We start from the raw sequence: 19,613 nt of genomic DNA on the forward strand, positions 1-19,613 counted from the left end.
GTTATTAGTGGCCATTGCGTAAGACTGTAAATCTATAATCTCAACTCTTGTTTTTGGTGTTGGTCAAGGGCATCAACACTGTCGATGCGAAGTTGCCGAGGAGGTGGATGCCAAGGACAGTGCTGCGGTCGCTGCGTTGGAGGAAGAGTAGCTGCCTTGTTTCTATCGCTGCGTGAGGTGAGAGCGCCGGGGTTGGAAGGCGACTACGTTGATGTGGCTGTAGTTGCTGTGACCCAAGGGGCGATCGCCAAGCAACGGGGTTGAGGCTGCGGTGATGGCAACCTGTGGTGATGGCAACCTGTGGTTGTGGCAGAATATGCTAAGCAAGGGGGAGGCGGGGTTGATGCAGCTGAGGTTGAGAAGAGGAATCGGTATTGCATGCGCTGCTGGGGTTGAGGCAAGGCAGCGTACTTGCTACGGTTGCTGCGTTCGCTGTTGGAGGGCGACTACTGCAGAACGAGGGGTTGGTCGTTGGCTGGGAGCGATGACGGTGGTTATAATCGGTGGCTACGGCAGCAGAGGGTGCCACTGTTTTTGTTGCTGCGTGGTGGTTGCTGCGTACTCTGTTTTTGTCGCACCACCGAAGGAGTTGGCCGGAGCGCAGCGTTGGCGGTGGAGAAAAAGGCATCGAGAGTCATGGAGATGGGAAACAGGGTGCTCTGTTTCTATCGCACCACAGCCGGAGCCGCTGGCGATGCAGGCAACGGTGGTGCGGCGGTTATCGTGCGGCCGAGAAGCAACGGCAGAGGTGGAGAAGGAGGAGTCGGCGGTGTCACGGTTGGGAACAAGGGCAACCGGTGAGTTGCCCTGTTTCTGGCACTACGGATGCAGAGCAAGGAGGATCGACTGCTGGGAGGCGTGCGGCGGTCGTCGCACGGTGGCCCGCAGCGGTAATGGGTTGGCTGGGCGGCGACGGCGCTGGAGGGGAAGAGGAGTGCTGGAGGCGGCGCAGCTGGTGGAGGCGTGGCTGCGATCGACGAGGGGCTCCGGCAACAGAGGAACTCTGTTTCTGCAACCGTTGCAACGAGGCGCTGCGGCAACAGGCGGCTGCGGCTGCGACCCAAGGGGGGGCACGGCTAGGGTTGCGGTGGAGAGGCAGCGGTGGTGGCGCGGCTGGGAGCAGCGTCACCAACGATCGCTGAGGAGGAGAGTCGAGCGGCTGCGCTGCGACGCAAGGGGAGGCGGGCGGCGGTAGTAGGGCTGGGATGGACGCTGGCAGCATCGTCTCCTGGCTGGGGAACAGCGGCGGTGGTGGTCACCGGCTAGGAAGCGGGGCGATGGTGGGCGCTGGCCGGAGAGCAGCAGCGGCGGGTGGGCTGGCCGGAAGCAGGGGACGCAGGGGTGGCTGCGGCTTCTTCTTCCTCTCATGTTTCTTTTTTCTTTTTTCTTTCCTTTTTTTTTTTGAACGAGATAAGACAGCATGGAGGTCGAGCGGTGGTCGAAGGTCGCTGGCCAGGGAATCAGCGACAACGGTGAAGAAAGAGTTGCCTTGTAGTGGTGGTGGGAAAGAAGGGAAGCAAGGTTACGGCGGGCTGCTCCAAGGATCGTTGCTCTGATACCAAATGATAAGACCCTAAAGTCTTATCGTAGGCTCTGATACCAAATGATAAGACCCTAAAGTCTTATCGTAGGCTTTGATACCAAATGATAAGACCCTAAAGTCTTATCATCGAAGAAAGGGGAGAAATGAGGATGATAATGATCGCTTCGAGGGGATCGACCCTCCTTGATCGCTTCGAGGGGATCGACCCTCCTTGATCGCTTCGAGGGGATCGGCCCTCCTTAATCACTTCGAGGGGATCGGCCTCCTAGGGTTTGTCAAACGACAGAATAATATTTTTCATAGATTACCGAAAAGAAGCAGTTACATCCCTATTTATAGAGTTTCACCCAAAGTCCATCAGAACTTGAACTCTAATAATAAAAAAATATTAAATAAACCTCTACTTGATTCTAACTGAACCAAACCGACTCAATAAATAATTGGACTAAACAGACTCAATAAACATTATTCAAAAGCTTAGAAAAAGGGTCCTAACACAAGTGTTTATCACATAAAATTTCAAAGAATTATTGCATCATGATCTAATAAGTATCATTTTATAACTAATAGTTTTAATTCTTATGATCCCCTTTTTATTATTTTGGCTAGAGAGCTTTATGGATTATTTTGGATCTCTAGTCTTGAGCATCTACTATTAATGTACCCTCTCTTGCTCCTAGCTTATGATGGTAAACGTTTCTATTAAAAAGAATGATTTTTAGGTACCTATTTGACCTTGGGTGCCTCATAAATCAATCTATATTGTTTATCATGTTGCTTTGAGTCATTTGAGGTTCTTTTAGGAACCCAAATCAATTTATGTGGGCTACATTTCTTAAATGGATAATGATAAGCTACATGCCTAAATTTGCAACAAAAGTTGCATTTCTTTCGGAGTGAAACATACAAAGTAGGACCTTTAACAAAGGTAGTTGGATTATAGTGAGAGCTACTCATAAATATGATTATGCATTTTCTATGAACGTGACCCTTATTGGTAAGAATCATGTTCAAGGATTTGCTACCAACCTCAAACTTTTTTAAGGTTTTTTTAAGTAGTAAGTTTTCTTTTTGAAGTAATTCTAGTTTATCACATTTCATACATGAAGCTAGACTATTTTCATGCTCAATAAGTTCCTTTTTCAAAGAGTTATACTTTTTACCTAAGATTCTACATTCATCAAACAATTCATGAAAAGCACTTGAAAGCTCATCGAAAGTTAAATTTGCGTCTAATGAATTTGTTACCTCATCTCCAATAGCCATTAGTGCATAGTAAGCAACTTGCTCGGTGATGGTAGGCTCCTATTCTTCGGAAGCACTTGAGTTGTCCTATGTAGCTTTGAGAGCCTTCTTCTTTGATTGCCTCCTCTTTGCTTGAGGACATTCACTTTTGAAGTATCCTGGCTTCTTGCATTCATAACGTATTACTTGATCTTTCTTGGGTTCAAATTTATTTTTAGTATTATTTTTAAATTTATTTTTTTTTATAAATCTTTTGAACTTTCTTGTTAAGAGTGCCAAATCATCATCAAAGTCTTCATCACTTGAGTTTTTTTTCAAGTGGTCTTCTTGTGTTCTCAGTGTCATATCCTTCCTGTTCTTTGAAAGGGTGTCCTCAAGCTCTTCGTGAGCTTTATATGTCATTTCATAGGTCATTAGTGACCCAATTAATTCTTCAAGAGGAAAGTTATTTAAATCTTTGGCCTCTTGAATGGTCGTGACATTAGGGTCCCAACTCTTTGGTGTTGAATCTCGGATTTTGATGATAAAACCAATTGATAAGTGTTTATAATTTGATCTGCATTTTTAGTGACACAGGATGCTTCGATCAAGATGAGACAATTAAAGCAAGAAGAATCATGTTGGGCCGGAGGAAATATCAGAAGATTGGACGTCGAGCTAGAGGATCAGTCGACGTATCGACAGAAGGCTTCGGGCCATGGATTCGGGCATTGGGCCAAGAAGAGCAGATATTGCACCAAAGATATCAGAGTTGTGGAGGTCAACTGACCGATTGGATAATAGGTCGCAAGAGAGGACGATGCGCCGAAGAATCGGATGAAGCGTCGATGGACCAATGACATGCCGGACAACATGATTCATGCTTAGTAATAATTGTCTAGATCGAAGTATGTTTTTATGTATGCAGGATTAACTACGATAGCAAGGCATAAAGCAAAATGAAGTCCCAAAGTTAAGAACGCGATTTCGTTGGGAGTTCAAGAGTTCGTCGGAAGTCCGAACGTTCGTCGGAAGTTCCGTCAGAACCAGCCAAGAAGTCTCAGAGCTTGCCAAAGAAGCTCATCAGAACTAGCCAAGAAGATCATCGTGAAGTCCAGGAGCTTGCTGGGAGTCTATTGGAACATTGCCGAGAATCGTCGAAAGTTCGCCAGAAAGATTGCTAGAAGAAATCAGACTTATCTTGCTTAGAATATGTCTTAGGAATTATAGTTAGCACATAATTAGAGTTGGGATCAGGAGGTAATCCCATCAACTCTATTAGGGGCCAACTGGGCCCGAAATTGAACTGGTTTGGGCCGGATTCAAGGCCCAACCGAGGTGTTGAAACCCTGGCCGACGATGGCACCGCTTGGGGAACAGCACCCCAGGATTCCTGGGCGATGGTACCGCCCAGGCTGGACAATGGTACCACTAGCAGCAATGCTGCCAGCATTGGTACCGCCCCTATTCGGTGGTGGTACCGCCCAATACTAGATCTTGTGGTAGTAGTACCGCCCAGGAATGGCGGTGATACCACCAATACCCAGGAAACCTAGGATGTGACCTTTTTAGGCTCTAAGTTTGAATTAACTTGAAGCCTATAAATATCCTTCTCATCCCTGGTTAACACATACAAGCATAAAGAATTTAAAAAGAGAAAAACGCTGTAGAAATCTCTTATAAGAATTTTCCTCTAGCCTAAGTGTTAAAATAGTTTGAGATAGTTTGAGAGGAGTGAGTGCTTGTAAAGGTTGACTCCTAAATTTGTGAAAAGGAGAAGAGGGGTGTAAGCAGGAGGTTAATCTTTGCCTATTAAAGGAAGATCGATAATGGATGTCGGTGGCTTCGACGGAAGAGGAATCGGCGAAGTTGATGTAGGTCACGATGACCGAACCACTCTAAAATCTGGTTTGCATTTACTTCTTGCTATTTATCTTTATTACAAATTGAAATCCTCCTTCACTACATTTCCATACAATTTCAAGTTAACATCTTTACAAAATTGGTTTTATCACAATGAAGTTTTTAAACGGATGTTATTTTACCGTTGCACTAATTCACCCCCCCCTCTTAGTGCCGACTCATTCCTAATAGTTGGTATCAGAGCCTCATTTTTTCATTTGGTTTAACACCCAACGAGAAATGACTCTTTTCGGCTTTCAAGAGGGTCATTCTCTCATTCGTCATCCCTTTTACAATGGGATATACTACACTTATTGGAAAACTCGAATGAGAGTTTTCTTGCTTTCGATTGATTTGAACTTATGGAACATTATTGAAAATAGTTTTCGAATGTCTTCTCTTCCAATGAACCATTGGAATGATTTGGAGAAGAAGACATTTTCTTTAAATGCTATAGCTATAAATGCTCTATTTTGTGCCTTAGATAAAACTGAGTTTAATCGGGTTTCTATATGTGAAATGACTTTTGACATATGGCGCACTCTCGAAATCACACATGAAGGCACTAGCAAAGTTAAAGATTCGAAAATCAACTTTTTAATGCATGATTTTAAACTTTTTCATATGAAACCAAGCGAAACCATTATTGATATGTACACCCGTTTTACGGATGTCGTCAATGGTTTAAAAGCTCTTGGTAAAAGCTTTTCGAATTTTGAACTTGTTAATAAGATTTTAAGATCTCTTTCTAAAAATTAGAATTTGAAAGTAACGACAATACAATAATCAAAAGATTTGAACTATTTTCCAATTGAAGAACTAATTGGGTCTTTAATAACCTACGAAATGACTAATGTGACACTTGACGAACATAAGAACCACCTTCTAAAGAATAGGAAGGATTTTGAACTTAGAACAATTGAAAACCACTCGAGCATAAGCTCAAGTGATGGTGAACTTGAACTACTCATGAAATTTAAAAAGTTCATGAAACAAAAATTAAAGAACAAAAAGAATGCAACTACTTGCTATGAATGCAAGAAGAAGAACACAAATTAGGATGAATCGAGCTCATCCGAAGATGAGGAGAAAATCAACAAAGATGAGGTAACAAACTACGCCTTAACGACTTTCGACAATGAGGTAATTAAAGTGCCCTTAGTTTATTTCGAAATTACATGATGCTTTTCATGAATTATTTTTAATTTAGTTTAGAATAATATTTTTCATGAAAATTACATGTATAAAAATGAAAATGTAAAAAAATATGATCATGCTAGTAATCTTGAAAATGATAATAAAAATTATATGTTTTATGTTAAAGGAATAAAATATTATATTTAAATCTAATGATAAACCTATGTATGTTTTTGAAGAAAGAATATGTATTTTGATGAAAGAATATGTATTTTGATGATTTCCATATGGCTTTTCGATTTTGATTGAAGATGTCTTATGAAACCATGCTTGATGTTTTAATAAAAAGGCTAAGAGGTTTAATATCATGCTTAATGAGTTTATCTTTAGAAATGATGCATGACGATCTTTGCGATTTATGGATTATCGATTTTTACCATAATGAAAGTTGCTTTTTTGGTTTTAAAAATGATGCATGGCTTTTGTATGGAAACTAAGCATGAAAAGTTAGATTCACCTAAAAAGAAAAATACATGACTACAACAAACAAAATGAACTTGATTGAAAATGCTTTATGTTTGATGAAATCATTTTCGATGATGCATAATGATGTAATAAAAATATTAAAATTTTGGTACCATGCTTGGTGATTTTATACTATGCATGAGATTTAAAAATGATGCATGATGATTTTTGTGATTTATGCCTTATTGATCTTTGATATAATAAATCTTGCACTTTCGATTTTAAACGTTGATGTATTTATTTATTTGGCATAAATGAAATAAATCATATATGAATTGAAACAACTAAAAAGAGGAAAGGTTTCTCCTTGAAAATTTTATTTTTCCCTACTTTATCAATTTTTATAAAAACAAGATTAATGAATCTATTTATATCACTTTTATGAATCTCTTGAAAATGATTTTGATGATTTGAATTTGAATGAGTTTTATCAAAATCATGATCTTGATTTCTTGGATTTAATACATGATATTTTTTTTTAATTAAGATCTCTTCTTTTTACTCCTACAAGTTTTTTTGGGTATTTTATTTAAGAGGAGATTTAATATATGAATCATGTCTTTTGGTATTTACATGATCTTATCTCTCATGACTTGATTTATTTTTGTATAACTCCTTGTATTCATCACCCAATTATTTTTTCTTGATGAGATGAAATGAATGTGATGAAATAAAAATATGCATGAAATATGGGATGCAATGTAATTTAACATTTAGATATCATCATGGTTTAAAATGCTATGATTTATTGCTAAAATGATGTATTATAAATGTTGATTTAATGTTTGGTATCATGAATACTTTAAATGATGAATGTTTGGTATCATGATCAAAATGTTGATAAATACTTAAAATTTTTAATATCTTAGTATCATGTATGATATGGTCATAATGATGATTGATTTATTTTTTTTGGTATCATGAAAAAATGAAATGTAAAGTTTAAAAATTATGTATGTTTTAATTTGAAACTATTATGATACATAAACATATTGAAATAAGATTGATACTTTACCTTTGTCATGCTTTGAAAATTGTTGTAAAAGGAAAAAGAGATACAGAATTATATTTTTTCCTTCTTTTTGACAATGACAAAGGAGGAGATAGCTAGCTTGCACAAGTTAAGAAAATATAAAAACTTACAACTTGTACATTGCTAAAGGAAGCAAGAATTGCTAGCTTGCACACTTCAACAAGAAAACTATCTTGCATTTGCTTTCGAAATATTGTGAGCTTACATTTTTTAAAAATGATGTAAAAAATTTGTTAGCTTGCATGATGTAGAACTTGCTATCTTGAACATCACCTAGACTTGCAAGCTTCCAATCTCAAGAGAAGCAACATTGCTATCTTGCTTATCTCAAGAAGCAAAACATGCTAACTTGCATATCTAGCAAGATTTACAAACTTGTATATTTCAAGAAGCAAAGAGTTGCTTTGTTGAACATCTCAAAATTGCTAGCTTGCATGTTTTAAAATATTGTAAAATTATTGCTAGCTTGCATGATGATAAAATTGAAGATTATATTTAGTATACGATGATTTGACATTATATCCAAACACTTGATAGTTGGAACTTCTCCTTTTTGTTGATGACAAAGGGGGAGAACTATGATCATGTTATGCATGATGACATATTGCAAATATTCATGATGAAATTTGCAATGACTTGAATTCAACTTGAATTCAAGGTTCTATCAATATGGCATATTGATAGGGGGAGTTTATTTAAACTCCGGGAGTTAAGGTTAACTCCGTCATCAATTGGTTGTTGATATGGCAAAAAATGGTAAACCCCACTCCCGGCAACGCCCCCCGCACGTGGACAGGCGCGGCGCCCCAGGGAGAGCAACGAGGGCAACGGTCTGCGTCCGGACGTCAGCCTCACTGAGCCCACAGCCCCTCAGTCAACCCAGCACAGTAGGACGAGACAGAAGTAGGTAGCGGTTGAAGCTCGCCCATGCCCTGCGATTCCCCGATCCCATACGCAACATCCTCGGCGATGTCGGACGCCATCAGAGATACGGCCCCGACCGACGGGATGGCGCGCCCGATAATGCCGAGTTCCCCTATAAACGTCCTCGAGCCAGAGGGAAGAGGGCAGACTGGACGCCCAGAACAACCGCCACTTCATCTCTCTAACTTGATCGTCGGAGGGGTCGGGTCGAACCGACCCGACCTTTGTGCAGGTATCAAGCCGAGGTCTCCCGTTCGGGACACGCAGGCAAGGAGTCCCCACCCGGAGGAAGTCGCTGCAGCGCCCCGAGTCCGAGGCCGCACCCGACCACCCCGGTGGAGACGAGCATCGCCCCAGGGAGATCCCCGCCATTCGGACCCCCGAACGAGCCGAGACGACCTCCCGGGTCACGGCTAAGAAAAAAAGGTGTTTACACTAACATAATGGCGCTAGAAGGAGGGCCGGTCCGAATGTCAAGCGATCAACAGGCTCACTCCGACGAACCCCCAGCCGTCCGGTCGCACACGACCGACGCAACGGAAGAACATCCCCAACAGGAGGGGGTTCGGGACGAGCGCCCCGCTGCGATCTCGGAGCGCTATTGGCGATTGTTCAACGATCCGGGTCTATCGCCACCCATCGCCAATCCCGGTGGCCCGTCACCCGTGCCACCCGAAGCCTTCTACGACCTCACGCACCAGGTCCGGGCTCTTACGGGAGTGATGCAGACCATCATCCCGCTGGTCTCTCCCCCGACGTCTTCACACTCAACCCTACCTCCACCACGGCAACGGCCCGCCGCTCAAAACCTCGCACCGCTCCCCGAGTCTCCCGCTTCGCCTCCGGACCAATCGACCCAACCCAGGAGCCGAGGAGCGGAGGAACCAGCGGCGCACCCGACGCCCGTAGCCCCACTTTCAGACTCGGCGGAGGGCCTGTGGGCCCAGCTACGCCTCGTAGGCCGTCGGCTGGACGAGGTGCAGCGTGAGGTTCGCCGGACCAAGGGAGACCCGGGGGCCGAGCGACACCAGGGGTCCCCCTTCACCCCCGAGATTCAAGAGCAAGCAATCCCGCCGCATTTTTGGCTCCCGTCATTGGATGCCTATGACGGTGCCACCGATCCGGCGGACCACGTAGCTGCTTTCCGCGCCCAAATGGCACTATACGGGACATCCGATGCCCTGATGTGCAGGGCGTTCCCGACAACCCTGCGAGGCCCAGCTCGAGCGTGGTACAGCAATCTGAAGACCGCGACCATCGCCTCTTTCGACCAATTGGCCAGAGACTTTGAGCTTAACTTCCTCGCTCATGCCAAACCGAAGCCGTCGGTGGCGATGCTCCTCGGGCTCAACCAGAGGGAGGATGAGCCCCTCTCTCACTTTGTGAACCGCTTCACCACACAAATCCGCGGGCTGTCTGACGCTCACCCTTCTTTGATGATGCAGGCATTCATGATGGGCCTGCGCCCTACCCGATTCTTTTGGTCTCTAGTGGAGCGACCCCCCACTTCGGTTCCCGAAATGTTGCAGCGTGCGAACCAGTACATCGCTGCTGAGGCATGGATGGTCGGGAGGCGCGACGAGCGCAAGAGGGTCAAGCCAGAGCAGTCCCAACAACAACAGCCCGCTACCTCCCGGCGTAGGGCCGGCGGCCTCAACGATGCGGCACCTAGGTCCCCTCCCCCGGGCCTGAACTCCTCTCGGACCGAAATATTTCTCCACATTAAGGAGAAAGGCCTTCTCAAAGACCCCTACCCGATGAGGAGCCCGCGCGAACTCGCGGACCGCTCTAAATACTGCCGTTTCCACCGACAGCCCGGTCACGACACCGAGGAGTGTAGAGAATTAAAAAGGCAAATCGAGGAGCTCATCCGCCGAGGGCACCTCGGCTCATACCTCCGACCAGACAAGGAGCTCTCGCCACGCCCGGAAGGCCCCATCGAGCGGCACATAGATGTCATAACCGGCGGACCAGCGTCCGGAGGGAGTTCCATGGCGGGCGGAAGGGCATACGCCAGGGCCTCCCGGGCTGAAGCCACCAAACAGGAAAAAGGCCCCGAAGTCACCTTCCCGACCGGGGGACCTGAACCAGCCGAACATGATGACGCGTTGGTAATATCAGCCAGAATCGCCAACGCGCAAGTGAGAAGGATCATGGTCGACACTGGAAGCTCGGCCGATATACTTTACTGGGACGCCTTCCAAAAGCTCGGTCTGGTAAAGGAGAACATGAAGCCGGTATGCTCAACACTCACGGGGTTCACCGGCGCCTCAATCTCGTCACTAGGGGTCATCACCCTGCCCCTAACTTTGGGAGTCTTCCCGAAGGCAAAAATAGTGATGACCTCCTTTCTGGTGGTCGACCTCCCCACGGCATACAACGCCATCCTCGGACGGCCAACCCTCAACAAGACCCGAGCCGTCATCTCAACTTACTACCAAACCATCAAGTTCCCGACCCACGATGGGGTCGGGGAAGTGGCGGGGAACTCCTGGGAGTTCAGGCGCTGCTACTTGACCGCTGTGTCACTAAACAAGAGAGCGAGGATCCAATCCCCGCTGGAAGACCCCCGGGAGAGAAAAAAACCGACCCCCCACCCCGAGCCGAAGGAATCCACCATTGACTTGCCACTGATCGAAGGAAGGCCCGACCAAACAGTCAAAGTCGGGTCGGGACTGCCCGAACAAGAGCAACAGCAGCTCGTCGGCCTTCTGCGAGCCAACGCCGACATCTTCGCTTGGACGCCGACTGACCTAGTCGGAGTCCACCCGGAAGTCGCGCTGCACCACTTGAACATCTCGTCCGACGCCCGCCCGGTTAAACAGAGACCCAGGCGGCAGGCCCCGGATCGGCAACTGGCCATCCGAGAAGAGGTAAACCGACTTCTGGCAGCCGGTTTCATAGAAGAGGCGAGGTACCCACAGTGGCTCTCCAATGTAGTCCTTGTCAAAAAGCCTAATGGAAGCTGGCGGATGTGCATTGACTACACCAGTCTCAATAATGCTTGCCCAAAAGATTGCTACCCCCTACCGAAGATCGACCAGCTAGTTGACGCCACGGCCGGCCACGCCCGTCTTTCATTTATGGACGCATTCTCCGGGTACAACCAGGTCAAGATGGCACCCGAAGACCAAGAACACACAGCCTTCCTCACCGAGCAAGGGGTATATTTTTACAAAGTCATGCCGTTCGAGTTGAAAAATGCCGGGGCGACCTACCAGAGGATGGTGAACAGGATATTCGCCCACCAGATTGGACGAAACATGGAGATATATGTCGACGACATGATCGTAAAGAGCCGAACGACGGAGGCCCATCCTTCCGACCTAGCTGAAACATTCGACACCCTGCGAAGGTTCGGCCTGCGCCTCAACCCCGCCAAGTGCGCCTTCGGCGTGACCTCGGGAAAATTCCTCGGATTCATCATACATGAGAGAGGGATTGACGCCAACCCGGAAAAGATACAGGCCATCATTGACATGCAGCCTCCTCGGACGATCAGAGACCTGCAGCGCCTTAACGGGAGGCTAGTCGCGTTATCACGTTTTCTTTCCCGATCGGTAGATCGCTGCCTCCCCTTCTTCCAGGCCCTGAAGGATCCGAAGAACTTCCGATGGACGACGGAATGCGAGAGGGCCTTCGAGCGGATGAAGCAACACCTGGCCAACCTCCCCCGACTCGCTTCAGTCTCCCCTGGGGAGAAATTGAGTCTCTACCTCGCCGCCTCCCAGCACGCGGTCAGTTCGGTTCTGGTCAAAGAAAACTCCGGCGACCAACTGCCGGTCTACTATGTCAGCCACATGCTGAGCGGGCCAGAAGAACGCTACCCGCCAATCGAAAAGCTGGCGCTGGCGCTCGTTCTGTCGGCGCGAAAGCTCCGCCCTTATTTCCAGGCCCACCCGATGGAGGTAATAACTGACCAGCCGCTCCGGCTTGTCCTGTCTAAATTCGACGTTGCAGGGCGTCTCCTCAAATGGGCAGTAGAGCTCGGCGAGCACGACATACAGTATATACCACGGACCGCCATCAAAGCCCAGGCCGTGGCAGACTTCATTGCAGAGCTGACCCCGAGCACAGGCGAGGAACTCGAGCCACCGCGTGAGACGTGGACCCTCCACGTAGACGGGTCGGCCAACGCAAAAGGCGCCGGTGCAGGGCTGGTGCTGGTGACACCTGACGGCCGCTCGATCGAGCGCTCCTTCCGCTTCGGGTTCAGGGCCACCGACAACGAGGTAGAATACGAGGCTCTCCTGGCGGGGCTCCAGTTGGCACTGGAAATGCGGGTGACCGACATACGCGTCATCACCGACTCACAGCTGGTGGCTTGGCAGTTCGACGACGAATACGAAGCCCGGGACCCGACTATGGCGAAATATCTGGCATAGGTAAAAAGCCTTGCCACCAAGTTTGCCCATTTTGAATTGTCGAATGTTCCCAGGAGCGAGAACCAGCGAGCCGACACCCTGGCAAAATGGGCGTCCGGCTCGGCCCCCTGGGCTCAACCCGAGACCGAAGTGCTCCCCCACCGAGCCATAGAGGTCGTCGCCACGGTCACGGGCGGCGCGCCGGCCACTTGGGTACAAGAGATGCTACGCTTCAAGCGGGATGGGGCCCTACCCGACAATGAAACCACGGCTCGACGCTTGCGCCGGACGCAGGCATGGTACATCGAAGAGGAAGGACGGCTGTACAAGCGGTCCTTCTCGTGCCCCTTGTTACGCTGCCTAGAGCCGAACGAAGCTCGGACCATTCTGTCCGACATGCATGAAGGGGCCTGCGGGGAACACATAGGCGAACGAGCCCTGGCGCACAAGATACTCCGACAGGGGTACTACTGGCCAACCATGCGCCAGGATGCGAAAGCTTTCGTGCGGCGGTGCAGCTCGTGCCAGGAGCACGCCCGCACCGCCCGATGGCCGGCGGTCCTGTTCACCCCTGTCGACTGTGCCTGGCCATTCGCGCAATGGGGACTGGACATACTAGGGCCTCTCCCACCCGCCTCCGGCCAGCGGAAGTACATCATCGTGGGAGTGGACTACTTTACCAGGTGGGTCGAAGCCGAGCCTCTAGCGACCATTACGGAGTCACAAGTGGAAAGGTTCGTGTGGAGAAACCTCATAACTCGGTTCGGCCTGCCCCAGTCCATCGTCACCGACAATGGACCTCAATTCGCCGACAGGAGATTCCAAGAGTTTTGCGCCAAGCACAGAATTCAGCTGAGGTTCGGCTCGGTGGCTTACCCCCAAGCGAATGGGCTAGCTGAGGTAACCAACCGGTCCATCGTCGACGGCCTCAAGAGAAGGGTATCCGCTGCCCGATCGGCTTGGATCGACGAGCTCCCGAGCGTCCTATGGGCGATGCGCACTACCCCCAAGACCCCGACCAGGGAGTCTCCCTACAGCCTCACGTTCGGGACCGAGGCCGTATTGCCATCCGAAGTAGCCATCCCGACTCCGCGGACGGCAGACTACAGCGAAGAGGCCTCGGGAGAAGGGCTCCGATCCAACCTGGACCTACTCGAGGAAAGACGGGCTAACGCACACCAGAAAGCTCTTTCTTACAAAAGAGCCGTAGCGAGGGTCTACAACCGGAGAGTACGACCCCGATCAATAAAATTAGAGGACCTGGTCCTGCGCAAAATCGAGGTCAGCCGCCCAACCCAAGCAAGGGGGAAGCTGACCCCGAAGTGGGAAGGACCCTATCGGGTCATCGGAGTATCCCGACCGGGGACGTTCCGACTCGCAACAATGGATGGCGACCCCGTGCCCCGGACTTGGAACATACAGAACCTTAGGAAATACTTCGTCTGAAGATGCAGGCACTACGCAAACACAGAAAACGAAAAAGATCATTTTATTAAAAAGGAGGGGATACAGAAGCCAAAACCCATACAGAAACCCCTCGCACCCTCGACCCCGACATACAAAAACGACCCTCACTACTCTCTTGGAGTCTTCGGGCGATCGTCGAATGGCACGTCCTCCGGCATGTCCACCTCCAGATCCACGGGGTGAGAGGCGAACGGGTCCTTTTCCACCTCGCAACCAGGAGGACATGAGCAGAAGCGACCCAGGGCGATTCTGTGTCCATACTCGTAGGATACTCGTCCCATTCGGGTCAGCCCGAGCTCGAAGTTCTCGGACCTCTTGTAGGCTTCAATCGCCTCCTTATCCTTCGACGGACGGAGGCGAACCTCCTCGGCCAGCGCATCGGAGGCAGCGCGGGCTTCGGCCTCGGCCTTCCCTGCCCTCTTGGTGAGACCAAGCGCCTCCGACTTCAACAGGCGGAGCTCGGCCCGATCCAAACGGAGGAACTCCTGGAGCTCCTTGACTGAATCGCCCGACTGCTCGAGCTCTGCTCTTAGGCGCGCCACCTCTTCCTCGGAATCGGTCGCACGTTTTTCCGCGGCCGCTACCGCCTCGGGGCCCGACCCGGCCCGAACCTCCTCTAGCTGGCGGCACAACTCGGAGTTGCGCTCGCTGAGGTCCCAGATTGCCTGGCCAGCGTCGCGCACTCGGTCCATTAGCGCCGTCGAATAGTGGAGGCTCTGCCACAGGAAAATAAGAGTCAGCGCGCAGTCGCGGGGATGCCCGGAGTTAGCAAAACGCTTACCAGTGTTAGAAACCTCCCCGCCTTGTTAAGCATGGTCTCCGAAGGCAGGGTGTATAGGTCCCGAGCTAGGTCGGGGTGGAGCACGCCTCGAAGAAAGGCAACAGAGGGATCTCCCCCGGCCCATACCTTGTCCCCTCGGGACAGCCCCTTCCATCGGGCAACCAGCGGGTCGGAAGCCTCCCCCGGCGGAAGCTCGCCCATCACCGCTGACCATAGGGGCTCGTCGGCCCCCGTGCGTAGCCCGCACAGATCATCCACCATGGGCAAGCTCGACCTCTTCCCGGCCGTCCCCTGGCTAGGCCCTTCAACTCGGGAAGGCCCCTCGTCCCGAGTGGTCCGCTTGGCGCCCACGATTGTTGAAGGAGTGGTCCCCGCCTTGGCTTTCCCGGGACCCGTCGTCTTTGCCTTCTTTGACGGACGTCCCTCTGGGATCTCTAATGGGGCACCCACCGAACCGGGCAACGGGTCGGCTGGGGAACGCGGAGAGGAAGCAGCGGACTGGCGCGGGGAAGAAGCCGACGAGGAGCGACCACCACGAAGGGACAGGAGCTTCATTCCTACAAAGGAGACAAGCAAACCATCACAAACTGTGGAAACAAACAAGGCATAGAGAACACCCTCTACAAACATACCCCAGAAAGCCGGGCTAAGACCCGCCTCGGCTAGCCACTCCTCGGTCATAGCTCGAATGGCCTGAGAACCGGGAAGGATTGCCCGAAGCCTCTTCAAGTCCCGACGCTCCTCGTCGTTCAAGTCCGGGACTGTGTTATCTATCACCCTCACCGCCCACCGAACTCCGAAGCCCCAATCCCTCGGCCAGCTAACGTAAAAAAACCGCCCTTTCCACCCTTTGTTATTCGAAGGGGCTCCCCCGACGCGAAAGCCAGCCCGGGCTGATACGAAATAGCCCCCCGGCCCCTTGAGAAGGCGAAAACAAGAGAGAAAGAGGTTTCGGGTAGGGGTGATGTTAGCATAGTAACATTCCCCCAAGAACGCTACCAGGTACCGCCATGAGTTAGGCGCCACCTGGGAAGGCGAAATCCGCCATAGAGATAGGCAGGAGACGATGATGGGGTGAAGGGGAAGGCGCAACCCAACCTCTAGGGCATCTTGGGTCAGCGCGAAACCTCGAGGCACCGGGTCGTACGACCGCTGCCCCGGGTCAGGTGCGACCAAAACAAACTCCTCCGGGATGTGATAACGCCCCCGGAGCTTCTCCAGCAACGACCCGCTCACCGCCGAGTCGAGGTCGTGCGGCCACATTAGAGCCTCAAGGGCTCGCGCCGCCTCCTCGTCCGGGGAGGGCGGAGGCGTGCGCTCCCGGACTCTATCAGGGGACGGAGATGAAGAGACAGGCGAGAGGGGCATCCTTACCAGCTTTGGGACGAACAAGAGCAACTGGGGAGTGACGGCGTAGGAAAGGAGAGGATGTGATGACAGAAAGGGCGACGAGGTCCAAGACTCAGCAACCGGAATCGTGAAACGGGCCGAGTGCACCGTTTATATAGGGAAAGCCCCGCCAGGAGTGACGTCCCTTCGTCTCCCCATAGCGGCCAACAGCTCATCCGCACACTCGCTCGCCGCACCAGGGAAGGCCAACGAACACCCCATCATAAATGCGGACCCAAGGTCGCTGCGGGGAACAGCACGGAGAACGGCCACTGCGACCCCTCTGACGTCTGATAAGAACGACGATCTTCCCGCGTGTCCCCGAGACCACATCCTCGGCGCGGCCAGCCCGCCCGAGACGTGCTCCTCGGCCGCACATCCCTGAGACCACCTCCTCGGCGCGGCCAGCCCGCCCGAGACGTGCTCCTCGGCCGCATGTCCCCGAGACCACCTCCTCGGCGCGGCCAGCCCGCCCGAGACGTGCTCCTCGGCCGCATGTCCCCGAGACCACCTCCTCGGCGTGGACAACCCGCCCGAGACGTGCTCCTCGGCCGCATGTCCCCGAGACCACCTCCTCGGCGCGGCCAGCCCGCCCGAGACGTGCTCCTCGGCCGCATGCGCCCGAGACCACATCCTCGGCGCGGCCAGCCCGCCCGAGACGTGCTCCTCGGCCGCATGTCCCCGAGACCACCTCCTCGGCGCGGCCAGCCCGCCCGAGACGTGCTCCTCGGCTGCATGTCCCCGAGACCACCTCCTCGGCGCGGCCAGCCCACCCGAGACGTGCTCCTCGGCCGCATGTCCCCGAGACCACCTCCTCGGCGCGGCCAGCCCGCCCGAGACGTGCTCCTCGGCCGCATGTCCCCGAGACCACCTCCTCGGCGCGGCCAGCCCACCCGAGACGTGCTCCTCGGCCACATGTCCCCGAGACCACCTCCTCGGCGCGGCCAGCCCGCCCGAGACGTGCTCCTCGCCCGCATGTTCCCGAGACCACCTCCTCGGCGCGGCCAGCCCGCCCGAGACGTGCTCCTCGGCCGCATGCTCCCGAGACCACATCCTCGGTGCGGCCAGCCCGCAAGAGACGTGCCCCTCGGCCGCATGTTCCCGAGACCTCCTCGGCGCAGCCAGCCCGCCCGAGACGTGCTCCCCGACCGCATGCTCCCGAGACCACATCCTCGGCGCGGCCAGCACGCCCGAGACACATTCCCCGACCTCATGCCGCACTAAGCACCTACGCAGCGTGGCCTACTTGCCCCGGACCTGTGCCTCAATCGTGAACCACGAAGAACACCGCCGCTTACCGATCAAAGCCACGCCTCGAATCCCCACCGTCCGGTGCCGAGCCATGGCTTCCTTTGGGGGGGGGATATGATATGGCAAAAAATGGTAAACCCCACTCCCGGCAACGCCCCCCGCACGTGGACAGGCGCGGCGCCCCAGGGAGAGCAACGAGGGCAACGGTCTGCGTCCGGACGTCAGCCTCACTGAGCCCACAGCCCCTCAGTCAACCCAGCACAGTAGGACGAGACAGAAGTAGGTAGCGGTTGAAGCTCGCCCATGCCCTGCGATTCCCCGATCCCATACGCAACATCCTCGGCGATGTCGGACGCCATCAGAGATACGGCCCCGACCGACGGGATGGCGCGCCCGATAATGCCGAGTTCCCCTATAAACGTCCTCGAGCCAGAGGGAAGAGGGTAGACTGGACGCCCAGAACAACCGCCACTTCATCTCTCTAACTTGATCGTCGGAGGGGTCGGGTCGAACCGACCCGACCTTTGTGCAGGTATCAAGCCGAGGTCTCCCGTTCGGGACACGCAAGCAAGGAGTCCCCACTCGGAGGAAGTCGCTGTAGCGCCCCGAGTCCGAGGCCGCACCCGACCACCCCGGTGGAGACGAGCATCGCCCCAGGGAGATCCCCGCCATTCGGACCCCCGAACGAGCCGAGACGACCTCCCGGGTCACGGCTAAGAAAAAAAGGTGTTTACACTAACAGTTGTCATCATAAAAAGGGGGGAGATTATTGAATCTCAGATTTTGATGATGAAACTAATTAATAAGTGTTTATGATTTGATCTATGTTTTTAGTGATGCAGGATGCTTCGATCAGGATGAGATAATTGAAGCAGGAAGAATCATGTTGGGTTGGAGGAACATGTCAGAAGATTGGACGTCGAGCTAGAGGATCGATCAACATATCGACAGAAGGCTTCGAGCCATAGATTTGGACATCAGGCCAAGAAGAGCGGATATTACGCCAAGGATATTAGAGTTGCAAAGGTCAACTGGCCGATTGGGCAATAGGCTGCAAGAGAGGACGATGCGTCAAAGAATCAGATGAAGCGTCGATAGACCAATGACATGCCGGACAACATGATTCATGGTTAGTAATAATTGTCTAGATATCGAAGTATATTTTTTTGTATGCAAGATTAACTACGATAGCAAGGCATAAAGTAAAATGAAGTCTCGGAGTCAAGAATGTGATTTCGTTGGGAGTTCGAGAGTTCGTCGGAAGTCCGGACATTCGTCGGAAGTCTCGGAGCTTGCCAAAGAAGCTCATCGAAACTTGCCAAGAAAATCATCGTGAAGTCTAGGAGCTTGCTGGGAGTCTACCAGAACATTACTGAGAGATCGTCGAAAGTTCGTCGAAAGCTCGCTAGAAGAAATCAGACTTATCTTGCTTAGAATATGTCTTAGAAATCATAGTTAGCACATAATTAGAGTTAGGATTGGGAGATAATCCCATCAATTTTGTTAGGGGCCAATTGGGCCCAAAGTTGGACTAGTTTGGGCCGGATTAAAGGCCCAACCAAGGTGTTGAAACCCTAGTTAGCGATGGCACCACCTGGGGAACAGCACCCTAGGATTCCTAGGCGGTGGTATCGCAGCCAGCAATGCTGCCAGCGGTGGTACCACCCCTATTCGGTGGTGGTACCACCTAGTACCAGATCCTATGGTAGTAGTACTGGCTAGGAACGACGGTGGTACCAATAGTAGCTAGGAAACCGGGGATGAGACCTTTTTAGGCTTCAAATTTGAATCAACTTGAAGCCTACAAATACCCCTCTCATCCCTGATTAACACACACAAGCATAGAGAATTTAAAAAGGGAAAAACGCAGTAGAAATCTCTTGTAAGAATCCTCCTTTAGCTTAAGTGTTAGAATAGTTTGAGAGGAGTGAGTGCTTGTAAAGGTTGACTCCTAAACCTATGAAAAGGAGAAGAGGGGTGTAAGAAGGAGTTTGATCTTCGCCTATTAAAGGAAGATTGATAGTGGATGCCGGTGACCTCGACAAAAGAGGAATCGGCGAAGTGGATGTAGGA

This window comes from Musa acuminata, chromosome BXJ3-2, assembly GCF_036884655.1.
Source record: "Musa acuminata AAA Group cultivar baxijiao chromosome BXJ3-2, Cavendish_Baxijiao_AAA, whole genome shotgun sequence".
Taxonomy (NCBI): Eukaryota; Viridiplantae; Streptophyta; class Magnoliopsida; order Zingiberales; family Musaceae; genus Musa; species Musa acuminata.